Raw genomic sequence first — 20,196 nt, 5'->3', positions numbered from 1 at the left:
GCTGAGGCAGGAGAATTGCTTGAACTCGGGAGGCAGAGGTTACAGTGAGCCAAGATCGTGCCACTGGATTTCAGCCTGGGCAACAGGGCAACAAGAGCGAGACTCTGTCTCCAAAAAAAAAAAAGAACTACTGAGGGTAAGATATCAAGTTAATTACTGAATTATGAGGAACTAATGAAAAATTTGTAATGAAATAAGCATTCTAAGACAGGGACCCCAACCCCAGGGCTGTGGACTGGTACTGGTCTGTGGCCTGTTAGGAACTGAGCCACACAGCAGGAGGTGAGCAGCAGGTGAGTGATCATTACCACTTGAGCTCTGCCTCCTGTCAGATCAGCAGCAGCATTAGATTCTCATAGGAACACGAACCCTATTGTGAACTGCGCATGCAAGGGATCTTGGTTGTGTGCTCCTTATGAGAATCTAAGGCATGATGATTGGAGGTGGAACATCTTAGGTGGAACAGCTTCATCCTGAAACCACCCACCCCACCCCACTGGTCCATGGAAAAATTGTCTTCCACAAAACCTGTTCCTGGTGCCAAAAAGGTTGGGGACCGCTGGTCTAAGAGGTGGGTGTCTCAAAAGTCCGTATCAGGCAATGAGCCCTTGGCTTCTTGATAACAAAATATGATGAGCTGGGAAGTTCAGTCTGGACTGGAGTCCTGGCACTGCAGGTGATTCACAGAGCAGTGTACCCCAGGGGAAGCCACTTCACCTCTCTTTGCCTTCTAACTCTAAATTTCTGTGATTCAGCACATGGGAAATTTTCTTTTGTTCTGTTTGGTTGAAAGAGCAAAAGTTTACGATCAGTAAGTAGTTTCAGTATATTACTGCAAGAGCATGATATAGGCCAGGCATGGTGACTCAAGCCTGTAATCCCAGCATTTTGGTAGGTGGAGGTGGGTGGATTGTTTGAGCCCAGAAGTTTAAGACCAGCCTGGGCAACACTGTGAGACCCTGTCTCTATAACAAATACGAAAACTAGCTGGGCGTGGTGGTGCCTGTAATCCCAGCTACTTGGGAGGCTGAGGTGGGAGGACTGCTTGAGCCTGGGATGTCGAGGCTGCCATGAGCCGTAATTGTGCCACTGCACTCCAGCCTGGGTGACAGACAGACCCTGTCTCCAAAAAGAAAAAAAAGAAAAAAAAGAAGTGTGTTATAATCTTTGCTTCATATAGAAGAGACTATCTTGAAGTTCAAAAGTTTGTTTTCAGATAGATAAGATATAAGAGAAGTCTGGTTTGGGACACAGTTTTCTGTTAGAGAAAATATAAGTGAGAACCTGCATACGTCTGCTCTGCGTCTGCGTTTTCTATTTGGAGGTTCTGGGATACTGAAACATAATAGTTAAATATTGCCATATTTGACCGAATACTGAAATTCATTGAAATCCCTCATTTTATTCTCAGGTAGTTTTTTGTTTTTAACTAGAAAGTGCAGTCTTCTTTATGACATACCGACACTGTTACATGTGACTTAAAGCTTTGGTTTTCACAGGTTCACAATCTACTTGGTGTAGATCTTTGAAGAACTTATTTTTAAGGCAAACTTAATGTTTCAAAATTAGTTAATTCTGTGGCGATGACTTGTGCCTTTGGGAAATAGCACCCATACTGTATATTCACTCTGTACTTAGTTTCTTTCTAAATGTGTTACTTACTCAGATTTCACCTGGGTGCAGGAAAGAGAGAGGCAATAAGCCTTTTTTATTTTTCTGAGAGATACTGAATAAATGAATATATTTACATGCTGGAGAATACTGGTTTTGCATACGAACAGATAAGCACATGGTTGCAGCTGTGTTCTGTTCTTTAAAAAATTTGTTTTGACATATGTCATGCTAGTAATTAATTTATAGCCTGCAATCCTTGAAAGTAGTGTGACCTTACTGAGATGACTTTGTTTACTCAAAATGGCAGCGTTTTGTTGGAAACTTAATTGAGGTCTTCTGCATTATGCGTATTTATAAAAGATCCTTCAGACTTGATTTTAGTTGAGGTGTTGCTTTTGTACAGATTCTCTGATAGAATGAGAGAAGAATTATTGCCGAATGAAACATAGCTGCTTCTCAAAATGAGAAAAATAAGAAGTGATAACATCTGCTTTAAGCAGAATTTTTTTGCATTAGGTTCTTACTTTATTCTGGCACCAATATAAAATCTTTTTGCCAAGAGCGTGTTTGTTGTTTCAATAAGAAAATACATAAAAACCTTAGTGAGAATCACCTGGAAACGTATATGTTTATTCTGTATGCAATTTTTTCCTTAAACTAGTTTTATCTCCCTAGCAGTTGCCCATTAGAATGAGATTGAAGTTTGAGTCCATGCATTATAAGATAGATTCTGTGTTCTTTAGATCGTGTGAATGTTGTCACACTTTTTTTTCCCCCTGCATTTGATGTTTGTGGAGATTGCATGCTTATCCCTTACATTCTCTGAAATTATTTTAGTTACTGTGAATTTTAGAGTCTAAGCAAGGTCAGCAGATTACACTGTTTACCTCATCCTTTCAGTGTTCATTTTTCTCATGATCTTTGCCAAATTAAATGTGCTCAAGCATGCTGGTGCAGTGTTATTACTGCAGTAAGATGAAAGTGGGGAGCAAAATCATAGCTGCTCTCATAACCAGGATGATTTCAGATGCAGTTGGCCTGAAAATTTTATGGAGAGCAGCCTCATACTCTTGGATGTAAATTAGAAGGACTTTTTATAGAGGAAGAAAGCAGAGTAAAGCAAATTGTTTCAAAAGAAGTAGGAATCAGTTAAACTTAGCAAATGTCTTTTGTCCACAAATTTCACTCAGCTGTCCTTTTTGGAGTGCCTACTGGGTCTTGGGGCACTACAAGGAGCACTTCTGCCCTGAAGGATTCACTTTCTGGCAGGGAAACAAAGAGGGAAGTAGACACTTTACAGTGCAGTGTCATAAGCACTGTAATGATAAGTATATACAAGATGCAGCTGGGGTTACAGAAGGAGCAATGCTTGAGTGGTGCTCAGTTAGCATAAAATGACTCTTAATTGTTGAAGGAGTGGCAGTTAGAAGTAGTTAAGGATATAGGCAGAACAGCAAGAGCAGAACCACAAGGGTGTGAAAGTACATGTGTGTGGCTTGCTTATTGAAGCAGAATTGGGGTTTTCATAACCATAGAGAGTGCAAGCCAAGTGAGGGCCTTCAAGAGAGCACAAAGTGGGGTATTTGTCTGGGGGAGAAGTTGAACCTCTTGCTCGCAGCTGTTTGCCTGGGACTGGAGTGTAGAATTTGGGAAACGCCCTTAAAAGAGCCCGGCATGTGTCCCCTGGAGTCTGGAGGATAAATTGCTGGTGTCTGACTCCTGTCTGCAGAAACCTGAAGGTTAGAAGCTGGTTGGAGCTGTCCCAATGGCAAGATGTAGCCATTTTAATAACAACTCCTGGCTCCCTTTTGGTAGATGCTCCTAAAGAGTTTTGAGATAGGTGAGGGTTATTCTCCCCACCCTAGTTTTGCTGCAGGCAGTCAGGCACGCCAAACAAGTAATTCAATCTGTTCAGTAAGTTCATCGAAGCCCCAGTCTTTAGGTGCAAAAATCGTCACTCTTACTAGTTTACTCAAAAGTGGATATAGCAGCTTTTCAGACTTGTTTTCCCTTAATATCCATGCTAAACAGCAGGGATTCCCCTAAATCCAGTGGCTGGAAACGGGAACCTTCAGGAATCAAGCTTCAAGGACTGTCCTCCAAAGTCTCCTTCCCGGTTCTGCTGTCTGCTTGCCCAGTGCCTTTCCCCCAGACTCTCATGTTATATAAGTTTCCTTAGTGTTTTTCCAGAGCCACTCTATCCTAGATCTTCTGTATTTTTTGTTGCTGCTTTCTAACCTACTTTATTTTGGAGATGATTTATATCACTTCACAAAGAGCACCGTCTTTTATAATGATTGCATAGTAGTCCATTGTGTAAACAAACCATAGTTTATTTAACATTTCCCTATTGGTGGACATTACAGACATGCTGCAGTGAGTGATACTGTTCCTGTGTCATGTTATACTTGGTTGAATGTTTGCAGGTTACATACCAAAAGTAGAATTACTTCATGAAAGGTATGGGCGTTTGTAATTTTGGTAGATAATGCCAAATTGCCCTTTAGGGAAGTACCGATTGACACTTGCCAACAACGTAGGAGCTTTCTGTTTTCCCCTGCCTCATCTATGGACTAGCAGTTTTAAAGATAAAAAAATGATGTCATTGTAGTTCTAATTTTAATTACAAGTAAGAGTGGACATAGTAACATATATCTGAGAACAGTCTTATTTACTTTCCTGTGAACCGATGATTTGAAACTTCCCCAAATTCTTGTGAGAATTAAATGAGGGGATCCAGGGGAAGTGCTTTCTATAGTGCCTGTCACATAGTATGTGCTCAGGAAATGTTAACTAGGATGATTAGTGCTCTGGTAACTGAAAGAGCATTAACAGTGAAGGACACCTGATATGGTTTGGCTCTGTGTCCCCACCTAAATCTCATCTTGAAATGTAATCCCCACGTGGCAGGGGAGGGACCTGATGGAAGGTGGTTGGATGGGCGGTTTCCCTCATACTCTTCTGATGATAGTGAGAGAGTTCTCACAAGAGCTGATGGTTTTAAAAGTGTTTGGCAGTTCCCCCTTTGTGCTGTCTCTCTTCTGCTGCCATGTAAGACGTGCCTTGCTTCCCCTTTGCCTTCTGCCATGATTGTAAGTTGCCTGAGGCTCCTTAGCCATGCAAACTGTGAGGCAAACCTCTTTCCTTTATGAATTACTCAGTCTCAGGTAGTATCTTTATAGCATTGTGAGAATGGACTGATAAAACACCTAAGTGTGGAATGCAGCTCTGTCCCTTACCAGCCATCTGCTTCTGACAAGTTTACTAATCTGAGTCCAGGTTTGCCCATTTGTGCTAGGAACTTTGCATAGACTGTTCTCATTGATACCTTTGTACCTTTACAGCAGTTCTAGAAGGCGGCTGTGATAGCAGTATAGCCTGCTAGGAGATTCGGAAATTAAACCTGCCTTTAGGTTGTTAGGTTCTTCAACGGGGATGCAACCTTGATCTGTCTGCATTCAGATGTGTTGATGACTAACAATTGCTGTGTTTGAATGAGAGGCCAGACAGTTGTTACTGCTTGTAAAGCTTTCCAGCTATAATGAAAGCGTTGTATTCAAATGTCTTATTGAGAGGCATCTCTATAATTGTAACAAATTGCAACCTGCAGTTGATTTTATATTCACTGGCTACTTCTGTAGGAAAAACAGCATACTGGTATAATGAAGTAAAGTTACCCTAATTGATGATTGAGTTGATCAAGATTCCTAATGGAAGTATGTTGGGAAAGTTCCATGATTGTTCATTTTTGACTTATTCTTACGGAGATTGCACCACTTGGATGTTTTCCACTGAAAAATGTTACCAACCAACTATCACCAGAACTTCTGTTGCATCTTTACTGTCCTTAAGGCTCTATGTACTATTTCCTGCTTATCATGATTGTAAAAGAGGAAAAAAAAAAACAGTCCTATCTCATAAGGGAGAGTTTTCCCCCTCCTTGTATCAGTGCTGTGTATCTGTCTCTGTGTATGTTTGTGTGAAATTGTTTTCTTTGATTTACCTCGTTCTCTTTCAGTTTGTCCTTATAATTGGGTTGTGGCTTTTCTTTCCAGATAGCATATTAGTCCTCTTGAAAACAGCCACTGCTGGGTGTTTACCTCCTTGTAGGGTGCACAGACTCTAGGATAATATCTTCTACACAGTGAGCACTCAGTGAATACTTGTTGTTCTTCACTGCTTTAAGTTTGACTTATTTTTGTTCAGAAGCTGCCTGACATCATGATCATTTCAGAAAGGTGAGGGAGCTCTAAGAGGGCTTGGAGTTATGAGTACTGAATCAGGCTTTTGATATGCTACATTACTATGATCTTTGCATGAGACAGGTGATGAAATACCAAAGGGTATATACTTTTCTAAGATTCCAGTCTTCTTAAACCTTGAAAAAGTAGTTTTTATAAGTCTGATTTTATTGGAAAAGCAGTAAGTGCTATAATTATTCATTTATTTTCTTCATCTTAGCATTTCTACTGAAAAGGAAAAAAAGTATTTCAAAATATTTCCAAACTTCTAATGTGAAATTGTTTTTCAGTTAAAATCCAATGCAAGCGTATTGAACCCAATGTTAATCCTACATAATTCATTTTATTAACTATGACCAAATAGAACATCTGTTAAAATTCCATAATGCTAGCTTCATGGGAAAAGAAAAAAGTCCCTGTTTGCTCTTGGAATCTGTCCATTGTTTTATTATTCAGGCTTTCAGTAAATGTGTAATGAGACATTCTTTTTGATGGAAATATTAAACAAATGAAAATGAAATTTCCTCTTTTATCATAGAGGTTTATAAAATGAGTCACTTAATTGCATTTACATTATTGTAACTTTACTGGAGAGATGTTCTATGAAGAATGAGTGCTGGTTCATTTGATTCATTCTTTAATTCAAGAACCTAAAATCATTACTCCTCAAACCTGGGCTTTAGCCTCTAGTGTTTCATCATCTCTTAAATAAGCAAACATTTTTAGGAAGAACAATTGAGTAAAATTATCTTAATGTGGAAGTATTACTCTAGCCATTCAGTGCATAGTTTCTCATGTTTCGTTTACATGAAACCAGCTGCTATTTACTTTTTTCATTCCTTGGACAAATTTCATTTACGCTGTGAAGTGACTTGAAAATGCTGCATATTTCCATTGTTGCATGTTGGCCATGTTGTCCTAAAGGGGCGCCAGTTCCTGTGTATATGGTGTGTGGAATGTAAATGCAATAATATGATGCTTCACTGTAAACACATTGGAAGCTATTGGATACAGGTGGAAATTATCTCTTAATTCTTTATTTAAACGTTGTGATCATAAACCATAGTGTTGAGAAGTAGCTCTTTGTTGTTGTTCCTTTGTGGTTTTCATCCCATGTGAAGTATCCTCTTTCTTCATCTTCGTGAGTCCATTTGGATTGCATTTAGGCTGCAAATAACAGAAAATTTGACTACAGTAGTTTCACCAAAGAAGTTTTCTGTTTTTTCCTTTTCTAACAAATCTGAAGATGATCATTCTAAGGCTGGTGTACTGGTTAGATGAGGGCAAGGAGAATCCAGCTTTTTCATTTTGCCTGGCTAACTTTAATGCTCTGGCTAATTGACTCATGGTCACAAAATGTCTGCTCTACTTTCAGGCATCATAGTTCCATTCCAGACGTGAAGAAGGGGAAGAGCATGAGGCAGTACTAACTTTATCTGTCCTTTTGTTTATCTCGAAAACAAAAACTTTCCTGGGACAGACGGTATATCAAGGCCTTTCTGAGTTGCGTGGGGATTGGGAAGTTGAGTATGAACTTTTCAGTGTAGTAGATGAAGTGAGGCAAAGGGTGGACTGGGGGCAGTGTGACTACCGTTACTGAGTCACCCCACAGGATCTGCCATATTCTGTCCCTTCAAACCCTTCTAGCTAAAGTTTCATCTCTTCAGAGAGAAGACCATTTCATACGTCTCTAGCTTCAGCCCACATGTGGGCATCCATGAGTACTTGTTTTTGGTCATTCTCCTCTGTAAATGGAAATGTCTGTTCATTTTTTTTCCTGCTGCCTTTGTTCTTTTGGGCACCAGTATAGAAACTCGTCTTTAAAAATCATTTGGTGATCTCACTGAAATTATTTTGAAGACATGAATTTACTTCTGAGTTATTTGCTTTTATATGTAGTTTTGATTTTAAAGTTAAAATCTCAGAATCCCTCTTATATATTCATATGTAAACACCTCAAAAATGTGTGTCATTTTAAATGGAAATAAAATGTTTACATTTACCAAGTACTTAGAATGTTCCAGTCACTGTGCTAAGTTCTTTACATACATTATTTCACATAATCCTCACAGTAGCCCAAAAAACGATCCCTACTTGACAGAAACTAAAGCTTGGTAAGTTTGTGGTTGGCCCAGGGTCTCCTACTGGTAAGGGAGAGATCAGAGGACTCCAGAATCCATGAACTTAACCTTTATGGTGAGCTGTGTATTTTACATTTTATTAACAGATACATTTTTCTGGGGAGGAAAATACATATTTAAAATGAATAATCATATTTATATCTGTAGTCTTTAAGCCTTTAGGTAGGCGTTAGTGCCAGGAGTTTGGGGAAACTGGAAGTCTACATGATATTAAAAATAAATTAATTAGAGGAAATAAGCAAGTGTAAGGAATCTGTGTTGATGAAAGTGTTTGTGAAGAACTGTGGCTTGTAAGTGCATATTATCACATGTTTGCATGATTTTCCCTTATCTAGGTGTTAGTTCACGTGCCTCTTCTCTGAGGGACCTCCTGTGATCACTCCAGCTAAAATAGATCACTCACCTGTTACCCGATCACTCACCTGTTACCTTTTCATGCACCGATGTTTGAAATTACCTTCATTTCTTGTTCAAAAATTAATTACTGCTGTCTTCCCTCCACTAGAATGTATGCATCAGGAGGGCAGATGCCTCCCGCTTTGTTTCCTTCTCTTAATCCAACACGTAGAAGAGTGTCTGGCACATAGCACACTCAGAAAATATTTAACAAACCGATGACTTAATCATACTTGCTTCTCAAAAGCAGACCAGTTTTAAGTACTTAGATATTTAAGATCTGCAGATACATTTAGCAAGAATTGTGGAGTTCTCACTTAATTCCTATACAAGCTAATGGTTTTCTAGCAGATAAACTCTCTGTACTTCCATTGAGATTTTCTTTTCTTATCGTATTTACTGCTGTCCACAGATAGCTCTTATTTTAATTTTGTCATTTCTAGTTATAGTTACTCCTGTAACTGTTTCATATATTCAAAACAGGTTTTGAAATGATACGTGAAAATAATAAAACAACTTATGAAGAAGATCCTTCATCAGGTGTGTGCAAATTGTGTCTGGTGAATACCGTGTGGGTCAGCAGTTACCCTTGATGTTCTCATTACTGTATACTGTCTTATTGTCTGAATAAACACCATCTTATATGGAGTATTAATAAACTATGTATGTAAGAAAACTAAATTTGAAGGTCAAATCTAGTTTTTTAGATTGTGTAATTCAAAAGTAGTGATTGGAATCATTCAAAGGAAATTAAAATGTTTATCTGTGGGTTCGACTGCTTGGCTGCAGATTACTTTGGGATCACATAATGAAAATAGTTACAACTTGAATACTAATTATAATCGTTTACATATATTTTCCTAATCCTTAAACTGTAAGACATTAGCCTATTTGTACAGATTATAAGCAGAGGCTTAGAAAAATTAAGTAATACAACTAGGAGGTGGCAGGACTGGAATTGGAGGTCAAGTCTGTATAATTCCAAAGCCTGTGATTCTCGTTACACTTTGCCTCCTGTTTGTGTCTTACAGATAAATTCACTGATAGAATTTTTCAATAAATCCTAAGAAAATAACGTGATGGGAGATCTGCAAGACGTGAACCAAATCTTGACCTAAGTGAAAAGTGGAGCACAATTTCTGAGTGTTAGAGGATTCTAAAGGATAGAAATGGAACCGTTTATATGGGCAGAACACAATGAGAGGCTTCTAAATTAGCCATTAATATTGATTTCCGCATCCTTTTTCATCTGGCCTTTATGAAGGGTGCTTAAAAATGTTTTGACTGATTGTAGTCTTCTGTCCTTTTTTGTTCCCTGAGCTGCATGATATGTTCTGAGAAACAGTAGAGTAGGTGGAAAAACGTTGATAATCTTTGGACTTGAAGTGGTTTTGGTACATAGCCAAGTAACTAGCAGATAATTTATTGACTAGTGGAGAAGCAGAAATTTTTGTGAGAAGAGGATTTTCCCCCCCTTTTGAATATACTCTGCTTTTTGTTATTGAACTTCTCAGTGCAAAACTCACATTACAGAAGACCACACTAGAGGGCGCACAATGCCTGTGTTTTAAACGTTGGTGGCAAAAACCTCAGCATGAACTTGGGAGTTGCTTCCTGGCACTGTTTAGGGGGAAAAAAAAGAAAGATTCAAATTAGAAAATGAAAATTTAAGCATAATAGTGTTTTCTGATCAAGATACCTGAATGGGTAAATTTGTGTTATCTTTTGATACATATGTGCGTGGAGTTGTATTTATTTGGGTTCTAATTTTTTAAAACTTTTACCATGGAAAAATTTAAAGACACACAAAAAAGATTAGTAAAATGAATCCCTGTAGTCTCATCAATTACCAGCTCTTGAGCAATGTTGTTCCATCTGTACCAAAGCCTACTTCCCACACGTCTGTATGATATTGAAGCAAATACCAGACATTGTGATTTCATCCAGAAATATGTCACTATGCATCTCTAAAAGATAACGTAAATATAATGTATAAAAATGAATGTCATAACAGAAAGACAAATACTGTATTATATGTGTAAACTAAGAAAGTCAAATTCATAGAAGCAGAGAGTACAACCATGGTTCCCTGGGGTTAGGGAGTGGGTAAATGGGGAGATGTTGGTCCAAGGGTACAAATTCTCAGTTATAGGATCAACAAGTTCTGGGTATTTAAGGTACAGTGTGAAAAGTGATGGATGTGTTAATTAATTGGATTGTGGTAATCATTACACAATGTGTATCAAATCATCATATTGCTCACTTTAATATATATGATCTTTATTTGTCAATTATTTTAAAAAATGAATATCATAGTTTAGAAGTATTTCCCCAAAGCTATTTATCACTTACAAAGGGGAAAATAGTAATTTTACATTTGGAAAGACTGGCAGTCGCTATTTTATCCAAGTGATGAAGATTAACATCACCAGTAATAAGATTATATTAATATCATACATCCCTAATATAATGCACCAAGGACACAATGTAACTCCTTTGGTCTTCTTGCCAAAGATGCATAATCTCAATGTGTTCATGAGAAAACATCAAACAAACCCAAATTGAGACATGTTACAGAATTGTCAAAGTCATGATAAAGAAAGATGAAAGAACTGTCACAAATAAGAGGAGACTAAGGAGAGAAAACAAGTAAGTGCAGTGTAGAATCCTAGATTTGATCCTGGAACAGAAAAGATTTTGGGAAAAACTGGTAACATTCAAAATCTGTAATTTAACTATTAGCATTGCAGCAAAATTGGTAGCTGGTTTTGGTAAGGGTACTCTGGTTAAGTTATTAACATGAGAGAAGTCAGTGTATATGTGAACTCTACGCAACTTTTATGAAAGTTTGTTTTAAAAAGCCAAAAAACTAAAATGCCAGATTTGGACATTGTATGAAATACATAATTTTAAAGTCATCTTCTAAAATAATGACAAGTTAAATTTAAAACTTAATTTCTTTTATTGTTAACTTGTATCAAAATAATATATGCAATTAGTAACAACCCAAATAATGTAGAAAGACTTAGGATGAAAAACAATAGTCTCCTGCCCATCCCTCTCCATTCTGGTTCCACTCTCTAGAGGTAGCCTTTTTTTTTTTTTTTTTTAATTTTAACTTTTATTTTTAGTTCCTATTTCATCGGTACTTTCAGATAATATATTTAAACGTCTGTTTTAAAATTTGTCAATAAATAAAGTCTGTTGAGTCTTTGGGATGGAAGATGTGATTAAGCTCACATTATTTTCCTCCTCAACCCTGTTTCATTCTAGCATTCCAGTTATAAATTTCATTCCTCTGGTCATTTTAGAAACTTTAAGTCATGTATTTGTTTATTTCCTATCCTACAAACTTTGAGCATCTTACAATTTTCTCTTGACATGATGAGGCTGTTGCTTTCTTTTTGCCGCCTTGTCCTCCTTAACCTGCAAATTTCACTTTCTGGAAAGACTTCTCTCAGCTGTACTTTCATTGTACATTGTCAAGAGGGTTGACAATTTCATCCTGTCTTTTACCCTCAGTCACTTCTTTCATACTTTTTCTGTATTGATTCCAAAAGTAGAGTACTGGTGAACTAGTGTTTGTATTATTGAGAAGACTTCATGAATGATCAGACCACATAGTGTGCTAAGGCTGTATTTTTGTGTGTGTGTGGGACTTACACCCTGAGAGATGGTATCAGCATCAGAATCAAATAGACCTTCTTTTCTTGCACTCTATCAGTTGCTACAATTTAATTTACAACATTTGGGGCTTGAGCTTATCTTTTTTTCTTGGAGTTTCTAATTGCCTTTTCTATGTGAAAAAGGCATTATTTGCATTATTTTTAAATATAACAACTTTGAAAACATACTGTCTTTTGTCCTGAGTCCCCTTTTCCCCTGGGAATCTTGGAATCCTTCATCCTCCTGTTCTAATCCTGTGTTATAATTCACTGTGTCTGGGCTTCTATTCATGGCCTTCTTGGGTCAGATTTGCTGTTTCCTGAAGGCTGCAGAGCATAGTGGTTCAGACTAGGGCTTTGTGGTCAGGCAGCCTAGGTTTTGCCGACAGCTCTGCCTCTGTTAAGCTTACACCTGGTACTATAGTGTCCTCATCGAATGAAAATGCTTTAAGATATTATAAATATAAGAATATAGTTCATTTGTTTGAAGGCTTTTATTTGATCCTGATTTTTTGGGGGGAGGTCAAGTAATTATCTTTCTCTAGTGTCTATTATTTTACAAATCTCTCATTAAAGACAGCCGATGATAACCATTGTAATGATTCTTTGGCCTCAAATGTGTTTCATTGATTTTTTTTTTAATAGGAAGGAATTATGTTAATGTTATGATTCTTAGAAAAGCATTTTGATCTTATTAGTTTAGTCTGTATCCTAATTATGTTTTGGAAATAAGTGGTTAAATTGATCTGTGGGAGTCTTACAAATGGATTACCAAGTTTCTGATAAAGCTTGCCTATGTCTTGATCCACGTATTTTAAGTCTTTCCTATTATCAGTGAATTTTTCCATACTTCTGTTTTAGAGAATGGAATGATGACTAAGTTAAAAATCGCTTCGGGACAAAATTGATTATCCTTCATAGGGTAAATGACAAACATGTCATTTGCCTGGTAGAAGATACCGATAGTATCTGTGTTCACAGTCATCTATGCTGTGTTTCATGTTGACTAACAAAGATCTTGTGATAATTAGACTCTCGGCTGATTTATCTTTTGGTTCACACAATTGTTTGCCAAGGTTTTCTCATCCTTATAGACATTTAATATGAGTTTGAAAAAGTAGTGAGAACAATCTTAATCTCAATCTTAATCTTAATCTCAATCATTAAGTTTTGATGGAGTGAGAACACTAAAGGTCTGGTATCCAGTGGCCTCTTGGTAACTGGTAAGTTTTTACCACATTATTTTTCTGTATTTGAAGGAGAAAGTACGTTGAATTTATCCAGCATCTGCCATATGCCAGACTACGTACTTTTCATATATATTTTTTCATTTAATCTTCACAATAATTCTCAATCATTATTACCAACTGAGTAATTGGAAAGTACGTACCTCTTTAATACCTCGTCATGACTGCCACTCAATCTCTAATGTTCATCTACCTTATAAACCATTTTATATGCTAACAGACGTTACTCTGTTTAATACCAGTGAGAAAACTGACCCTTGGTGGTGTAACTTGATCTACGTAAAGCAAGAAACACTGTTAGTGGAAGGCAGAGTTGGGCTCTGAATTCTTGGAACTCTTAAAGCTCTTCTTGTAACAATGTATTTCCTTTCTGCTGTTTGAGGTATGAGTGAGGAAGTTTGAAATGAATAGTAACACCACCTTTTTCTTTTTTCCTGCCTCTCCAGCTTTTTATTTTGAAAAATTACAATTTACAGAAAAGGTAAAACGTGTATTTTTTTCCCCCAAGATTCACCAGTTAACAGTTTGCTTTATCTGCTCTGCCCCTTTTTCTTCCTTTTTTTTCTGAAATATTTTAAGTAAGTAGCAAACAATCTGATACTTATTCAGTATTTCATCATGTATCCTAAGAATGGAGTCATAACTTCTCATAACTACAATGCCATTATCACACCCAAGAAATTTAATATTAACTAATATTATCTTATATGTGGTCAATTTCCCTGTTGTCCCAGTGATAAAAGCCTTATAACTTCTTTCTCTCAGGATACCGTAAAGGAGCATACATTGCATTTGGTTGTCAGGGTCCCCAACCTTTTTTTATTTCCTCCATGTGGTTGACTTTTGTAGAGTCCAAGATACTTGTCCTGTAAACGGTCCCATAATCTGGATTATCTGAGTTCCCTATTGTTAGACTCAGGGTAATTGTTTTTTTTTTGTTTTTTTTTTGTTTTTTTTAACATGGATAAGTATTTTTGGGTGTTTCTCATTGAATTATACCAGGAGGCACAAAAAGTCTTATACTTGGTGAGTTTAATCGTTTGATTATGTTGTTTTCCAGTTTTTTATACACTAAAGGTTCAGTTATCCTTTGATGTTAAGAAGCAATCTATGGGGAAATATTTTGAGGACACATGATTATCCTGTTCCCCAATAATCTTTCACCTAAAGGTTTTAACATCTGTGGATACTTCTTGTCTTAAGCATTTATTACATTGGTGATTGCAAAATAATGATTTTCCTAATACTATCATTTTTCTATGAATTTGTTAGCTGGCATTCTTCTGTAGGGAAGAGTTTCCTCCCTTGCCCTCCAGATCCTTTTAAAAAAATCCCCATGGACTCATGGATTTTAAAACATAGCCTAATTGAGATACAATTCATGTACTAGGCAGTTTACTCATTTAAAGTGACAGTTCAAGGGATTTTAGTGTATTCATAAGTATGTGCAATCACCACCATAGTCATCGATTCTTTTTTGTTTGGGAATTATAGTCTATTACCATTATTATTATTATTCTTTTGATGCTTAAACTGTCCCAAATTTGGCCAGTGGGAGCCTCTTCAGCCTACTTCTATGTTCATGTGACATTTCCCCATTAGTCTTTTTTTGAGATACAGTCTCATTCTGTTGCCCAGGCTGTAGTACAATGGCACGATCTCGGCTCACTGCAACCTCTGCCTCCCAGGTTCAAGTGGTTTTCCTGCCTCAGCTTCCTGAGTATCTGGGATTACAGGTGCGCACTACCACACCCAACAAATTTTGCATTTTTAATAGAGCTGGAGTTTCACCAAGTTGGCCAGGCTGGTCTCGAACTCCTGACCTCAAGTGATCTGCCCACCTTGGCCTCCCAAAGTGCTGGAATTACAGGCATGAGCCACCGTGCCCAGCCCCCATTAGTCTTTGAGAACCTCCTTGCTGGTGTAGCAAGGTATCTTAGTCTTACCTTGTACTCTCCCTGCCCCAGTCCTGTAGTCAGCCCCTCCCCAAGGGGGCCTTGATTCCTTTTGGTGGGGAATGGTGTTTAGAAGCTATAGGTGTATCATTGCATCTAGGCTCTTTTATTGGGCAGAAAAAAAATGAAATGATGTCATCTTTCCCATTTCATATATTTACATCAGGCAAGAACAACACAGAATTATGATTTATTTAAAAAATTATACTGTAAACGTCTTTCCCGTGTACAGTGCTGTGAATTCAGTGTATGTATAGATTTGTATAGCCATCATCACAATCAAGATACAGAACATTTCCATCATCCCAAACTCCCTTGTGCTACCCTTTGTAGTCATACTCATTTCCCTGCTTCTTACTGCTGGCAACTTTACTGATCTGTTCTCCATCACTATAGTTTTTTCTTTTTGAGAATGTCATTTAAATGGCATTACAGAATATACAGCCTTTTCAGATTGCCTTCTGTCACTCAGCATAATGCCTTTGAGATTCATCTCGATCATTGCATGTATCAATAGTTTCTTTTTATTGCAGGGTGGTATTCCATTGTTAGGACGTATAGTGGAATACAAAAATTATGGTTTATCCTTTCATCTTTTGAAGGACATATGAGTTCTTTTGGGGTCATTATGAAGAGAATTGCTATTAATAGTCATGTACAAGTTTTTGTGTGAACATCATTTTCATTTTTCTAGGGTAGAAACTCAGGAATGGATTTGCTGGGCTGTATGTTGAGTGTATATTTAGCTTTATTAGAAACTGTGAACTCTTTTCTTTTTTTCTTGAGACAGGGTCTCACTGTGTTACCCAGGCTGAGTGCAGTGGCACAGTCTTGGCTCACTGCAACCTCTGTCTCCTGGGCTCAAGTGATCCTCCTACCTCAGCATCCTGAGAAGCTGGGACTACAGACATGTACCACCACACCTGGCTAATTTTTGTATTTTTTTTTTGTAGAGATGGGTTTTCATCATGTTGTCCAGGCTGTTCTCAAACTCCTGGGCTTAAGCAGTCTGCGTACCTTGGCATCCCAAAGTGCTGGTGTTATAGGTATGAGCCACTGCACCTGGCCCAAACTCTTTTCTATAGTGGCTGTACAATTTTACATTCCCACCAGCAGTATATGGTTAGCACTTCATACTGTCAGGATTTTTATTTTAGTCATTTTAGTAGGTGTGTAGTGATACCCCATAAGGTTTTATTTATTTATTATTGTTTTAACCTTAGTTTACTCTTTAATCACAGAAGTTAAATAGTCCAGAAAATAAATCTATTTGCAAAATAGAACCACACATATTTATGGGGGAGAAACTTTCTATAAGACTGAAAGTTTAGAATATTGAGACCTCTATGTCTTGAACATGGTATCTCCATTTACTTTAATCTCCATTTTCTTTAATGTTTTGAAAATACTTTATAAGTTTGTTGACTGTTATTGAGTATTTTTTGATTTATTCCTAGGTAATATTTTCTGATGCCACTGAAATGTTATCTGTGTCTTCACTTTTTTATGCTAACATATTTTAAAGTAAATTGATGTTGCACACTTAAATATTTCAGTATAGGCTGGGCATGATGGCTCATGCCTGTTATCCCAGCACTTTGGGAGGCTGAGGTGAGAGGATCACTTGAGCCCAGGAGTTTGAGACTAGCCTGGGCAACATAGTGAAACCATGTTTCTACAAAAAAAAAAAAAAAAAAAAAAAAAAAATAGCTGCCTGTGGTGGTGCACACCCATAGTCCCAGCTACTTGAGAGGCTGACGTGGGAGAATCTCTTGAGCCCAGGAAGTAGAGGCTGCAGTGAGCTTAGATTATGCCACTGTACTCCAGTATGGGCAACAGAGCAATGTTAGAAAAACTGCTGAGTGCTGGAACTCTAATCTGCTATCAGAAAGGGAATAAAAGTCCTGAAAAAATAGTTTCATATGATAAAGTAAAACTGAAGATCCATAAAAGCTGATTTTCTCTGCCACTGGCAGGTATATATATACCTAACAGAAATGCACATGTGTACCAAGAGACACATGCAACAATGTTCATATCAGTATTGTTTATAATAGGAAAAATTTGAGATAAATATTAATATAAGAAAAATAAACTGATATGTAAGTGCATGGAATAATAGCAGTGTAAAAAGAACAAACTGCAGCTCTTGCAACAACATGGATTAGTCTCAACAAACTTCATAACAAAAAAGAGATGCAAAGTAATATATAGTGTAACTGTTCATACAGAACTCAGAAGCAGGGCTTGCCACATTTTCAAATGGTGCAGCAAATATATATCCATCTATTGAGATACCAAGAAAACATGGTTAAAGGTTAATTGAGAATTAGGGTGAAGAATATGCAAAAATTCATTGAACTATTTTGTTACCGTTTTGTAGGCTTGAGATTTTTCAACATAAAAAGATAGGGAAAGGTTAAAAATCAGATAAAGCTAATTTATGTAGTTTTGGAGTATAAACACGGGTAGTAAAATGATAAGAAAATACTACAATTAAGAACAGTACCAACTCTGGGAAGAAGGATGAACTTTTGCTGAGGAAGAGCCTAGCAAGGGTCTTCTGGTGCTGGTCATTTCTTTACCTGGGTAAATGTGTGAACTTTCCTTTATAATTATCTATTAAACTATCCATATGAATTCTATGCATTTTTGATATACATATTTCACAGGAGAAAAAAGGTAAAAACAATGTAATGAGGTATATGAAAATGCTTTCAAAGAAAGATTGCTATACACTTGTTAAACATTATTTTTTTTTTAAAACCTGCATTTGCTTTGTAACAAGTGAAGTAAGGGGATTTTTGCTATGTGAGTCGTTTACTTGACATAAATTTATCAAAGGCACTTACTGAGGACCAATTTTTGAGGCTACCAATATAGTGTCATCTTACTTTTACTAAGGTAGTTCTTACACAGCCATCAATTCTGAATCTTGTTTAGTTTGGTAATACTAGGTAATAGATTCTTTTAAATAATCCCCATGAACTGCAGTATGATACCCTCATACTCATTTTGGCAGATGTTCTAACATATGCAACTTAAAAAATTATTATAAGAAAAACTTGAGCCTAGGAGTTGGAGCCTTGAGTAACAGCGAGACCCTGTCTCAAAAAAACATATCCAAAAACACAATGGATGAAAATCTTATACTTGTTGAAATATCATACATGATTTATATTGTTCATGTATAAATTTTGCCTATTTTCAATAGCTTTTTTCAAATTTTCTCGTGATTTCACAGTATTTTTTGTGAAAATTGGAAGTCAAAAGTTGGTCAGAATTTCACATTCTCAAATTGACTTGTAATATGTTGATATTAATTCACTCTACTTTGTCATCTAAATCAATATCAAAATCTAAATCATCACTTTAACTTTTTCTGCAGCTTCTTCTGTGGTTAGAACTTAGATTATTTTCAGTAATTTTTGTTTTTTTCTGGTTCTTTATTAAACAGAATAATAGTGACTTCTTCATTTCTACATTTTGTGCAGACTTCACATTCATAGGCACATAGTCTACACATTATGTGATAAGACTCCTCCACTGACTTTTATAAACATTTAACACATTGTTTTAGGTTTTAATCATGGTTTGTGTTTATTATAGTTTATTAATGCATGCCATTCAGGAACTTCTTTACAGAATTGGCATATCCCATCATGAAATTTTGCGTTTATTTTCTTGCTCTGAACACTCTAACCAAACTTAGTGTTTGTTTTGTTTTGTTTTGTTTTTTGTTTTTGAGACAGGGTCTTGCTTGCTCTTTCACCCAGGCTGGAGTGTAGTGGCATGATCTCAGCTCACTGCAAACTCCTCTTCATGGGTTCAGAACTTGGGGGTTTTTTGTGCCCTTTTTTTTTTTTGAGACAGAGTTTTACTCTGTCACCCAGGCTGGAGTACAGTGGTGCAATCTTGGCTCACTGCAACCTCTGCTTCCCAGGTTCAAGTGATTCTCCAGCCTCAGCCTCCTGAGTAGCTGGGACTACAGGTACCCACCAGCACTCCCGGCTAATTTTTGTATTTTTAGTAAAGAAAGGGTTTCACCCTGTTAGCCAGGCTGGTCTCCAACTCCTGACCTCAAGTGGTCTGCCTGCCTTGGCCTCCCAAAGTGCTGGGATTACAGGCGTGAACCACCATGCCTGGCCCAAAACTTGTTATTTTTGAAGCCAGGTGTATTCTGGTGTTTCTGAGGCCTGGAATGAACCACATTGCCTTTCTGGGAGCTAACCACAGAAACAACCACCCTGCCCTTAGTAGAGGGGAAGTAATGCAGGGAAGACCAACAAACTACTCCCAGGAGTTGATGCTGTGTCTCATAATGGTTTTACTTTTCAGTTCCCTAATGGCTAATGATGTTGAACATCTTTTCATATGCTTATTTGCCATCCTTGCATCTTTTTTTGGTGAAGTATCTGTTCAGTCTTTTGTTCATTTTTAATTGTATGGTTTCTTTTGGAGTTTCAAAAGTTCTTTATATATTTGGGATGTTCGTCCTTTACTCTTATGTGATTTGCAGTATTTTCTAATCTGTAACTCGTAATTTCTCTAAAACAGTATTACTTGCAAAGTTAAAAGTTTTAAATTTTGGTAAAGTTCAATTCATTTTTTCTTTTATGAATCGTACTTTGGATGTCATCTCTAGGAACTCTGCCTAACTCTCGGTCATTAAGATTTTCTCTCATATTTTCTTCTAAAAGTTTTATAGCTTTATGCTTTATATTTACATCTATGATCCATTTTGAGTTGATTTTTATTTAAGGGGTGAGGTTTAGCTCAAGGTTTGTTTTTTGCATATGTAGATGTACAGTTCTAACAGCATTTGTTGAAGAGACTATTTTTTTTTCCTCACTGAAATGCTTTTGCATCTTTTCAAAAAATCAGTTGGCCAGATTAGTATGAGTCTGTATCTGGAAGAAATATATATATTAAGGAAC

At 36.9% G+C, this 20,196-nt stretch overlaps 1 protein-coding gene across 6 annotated transcripts in view; it reads left to right on the top strand.

Annotated features, from left to right (window-relative positions):
• SLC25A26 (solute carrier family 25 member 26) overlaps window positions 1-20,196 on the top strand; it is a 161,442-nt gene that overhangs the window by 44,189 nt on the left and 97,057 nt on the right. The window lies entirely within an intron of this gene.

The sequence above is a fragment of the Chlorocebus sabaeus genome, chromosome 22, assembly GCF_047675955.1.
Source record: "Chlorocebus sabaeus isolate Y175 chromosome 22, mChlSab1.0.hap1, whole genome shotgun sequence".
NCBI lineage: Eukaryota > Metazoa > Chordata > Mammalia > Primates > Cercopithecidae > Chlorocebus > Chlorocebus sabaeus.
This window is presented reverse-complemented; position numbering and strand designations above follow the sequence as displayed.